Source organism: Megascapheus bottae, chromosome 12 (genome assembly GCF_031878675.1).
Source record: "Megascapheus bottae isolate mThoBot1 chromosome 12, mThoBot2.hap1, whole genome shotgun sequence".
Classification (NCBI taxonomy): Eukaryota; Metazoa; Chordata; class Mammalia; order Rodentia; family Geomyidae; genus Megascapheus; species Megascapheus bottae.
In genome coordinates this window covers 55,666,579-55,668,979 of record NC_143520.1, presented here as the reverse complement: position 1 = coordinate 55,668,979, position 2,401 = coordinate 55,666,579, and the positions used below count along the sequence as shown (strand labels likewise).

The 2,401-nt window shown below is 45.4% G+C and overlaps 1 pseudogene; it reads left to right on the top strand.

Moving 5' to 3' along the window:
• Positions 1–232: 232 nt before the first annotated feature.
• Positions 233–772, top strand: LOC150056572 (ferritin heavy chain pseudogene; annotated as a pseudogene).
• Positions 773–2,401: the final 1,629 nt, after the last annotated feature.

Below are 2,401 nucleotides of genomic sequence, written 5' to 3'. Positions count from 1 at the left end.
TAAGGCTTTTCTGACTTAGGGGACTCTGATATTCTCAGAAGGAATCTGTTGTGCCAGACGTTGTTCGCCAAGTCGAGGTTTCCTGCTTCAAAGGTGCTTGAACGGATCCTGGTGCTCGAATTCCATCTGGCCGCCTGCTTGGAGCCACCAATCTCCAGCCACCTCTCCACCGCATCCTGGCACCACCTCCGGGCCTTCAAACACACTTCTGGGCCGGGTAGTCTCTCCTAGCCTGGTCATGGTGGCCTCATCCCTCTCCCAGGTGTGCCAGAACTACCACCAGGACTGGGAGGCTGCCACAACCACCAGCTCTAGGCCTCCTACGTGTACCTGTCCAGGTCTTACTACTTTGACTGAAATGATATGGCTTCGAAGAACTTTGACAAGTATTTTCTTCACCAATCTCATGAGGAAAGAGAACATGTGGAGAAACTGATGAAGCTACAGAACCATGGTGGTGGTACATCTTCCTGCAGGATATCAAAAAACCAGACCATGATGACTGGGAAAGCAGGCTGAATGCAATGGAGTGTGCATTGTACTTGAAAAAGTGTGAATCAGTCACTACTGGAACTGCACAGACTGGCTACTGAAAAGAATTACCCCCCCCCCACTGGTGTGACTTCATTGAGACTCATTATCTGAATGAGCAGGTGAAATCCATCAAATAATTGGGTGACCATGTCACCAGTTTGTGCAAGATGGGAGCCCCTGTGCAAGATGGCAGAGTATCTCTGACAAGCACACTCTGGGAGACAGTAATCAGAGGTAAGCCTGTGGCTGATCCCCCAAAGCCACAGTGACTTCTGGACACCAAGGCAGTGCATGCATGTTGGGGTTACCATTATCTTTTCTATAAGTTGTACAACATCCTAAGTTCTTTTAATTTGTGCTATTCCTTCAAATAAAGAAATTTGGTAGCTAAAAAAAAGAAAATGTATAAGCAAGACATGTTGGCTTCAAGAATTGGAATAACTTTCAAGCAAACCGATCCCAGTGACTCCTTGAAGTCGGGTAGTGTTTAAACCTGGAGTTTTTGTACGTAAAGTACCAGTACATACAACCGACCTCAGTCCTCTCAACCCATCTCACCCCTCACTTTAGCAGTTCCCAGGGCTGAGCAGCCTAGGGGCAGCCTCAAGCAGTTGCTTTATGGTACCTCTGTGGCTCTGTTCTCTGTAATATAGGGAATTTTCTGGTGGTATGGCTTGGAGAATAAGTACTTAAGCTTCAATATTTGTAACATTCAAGGATGCCTAACAGTTAACAACAAGGTGTGTTCTCTACCCAGAATGGTTTGGAAGCCAAAAAAAGTGCTAAATCTCTTCAGGAACTTTGTGTCTTTCCCTTTAACTGGAGCCATCCTTTTACCCTTCCCACCTATTCTTGATCTTAAGAATCATGTCATAAATAATCCAGCTGTTTGCAGGTGGCCCTATCAGATCGCTGCCTTCAAGAGAAGCCAGGCTAGGGAAAGATTATGTGACAATAAATAATCTCTAGGAAGACTGGACAGAGAGTAGATGGTTGTTAATAGCAAGAAACCAGAAAAAAAAAAACAGAAATGGGGAGGGAAACAAGGACAGAGAACCCACATGCTGGGATGAGCCAGAGGAACCCCAAATATCCTCTACATGATAGGGGATTCCAGACAGTTCCACTGAAGGCTATTATGAACAAGTGGTTCCTGTGTTGCACTGGACACCAGAGTCTCAGCTAGCCAAGCATTTCATACCACAGATCTACATGCTGTAGCATATTGAGGAAAAGGCAATGTTCTTGGGGCCCATTTCCCTTTGAAAGGAAATTTGTATTCCTTGTGCTCAGACAATGAAGCTGTAAGCCGGTTTGGACAGTGGCACTTACCATGCCAAGTCTAGAGTCCTGGAAGTAGCAGAGCATCTCTCTACCTTACCATGCCTAGATTTCTCAAGAGTTTTACACTCCATATATCTCAGGATAAGAGTAAGCAATTAATACAGGCCATGTGATGGTCAAGTGCAGTCCTGGGCACACAGATTGTCTTCAAAGATATGCTATGGTGATGAGATGCACACAACAGCTGGGGGTTATTTGAGATCCTTAGGATTGGTCCCAAAGTTTGAAGAGACTACAGAAGTCCAGCTCCATCGCAGGTAGCCTGCTACCCAATCAGCTAAGTGCCCTGGGTGTTATCACTGACTTTCCAATGACATTTCCTTTTTCCTTTTTTCTTATAAATGAGAAATGAAGTATAAAAATTTGTGTACAGCCTGCTGCCTGCATCGAAGCTCTTTGGAGAGATGTTGGCATTTAAATGCCAGACAGTCTGTTGAAGTCAGGACTAGGCCAGCCTCAGGCTTGTCTCAGGGTCAGGGGTAAGGGGCAGGGGTTTTCTTTGGTTTCTGGATTTAATAAGAGG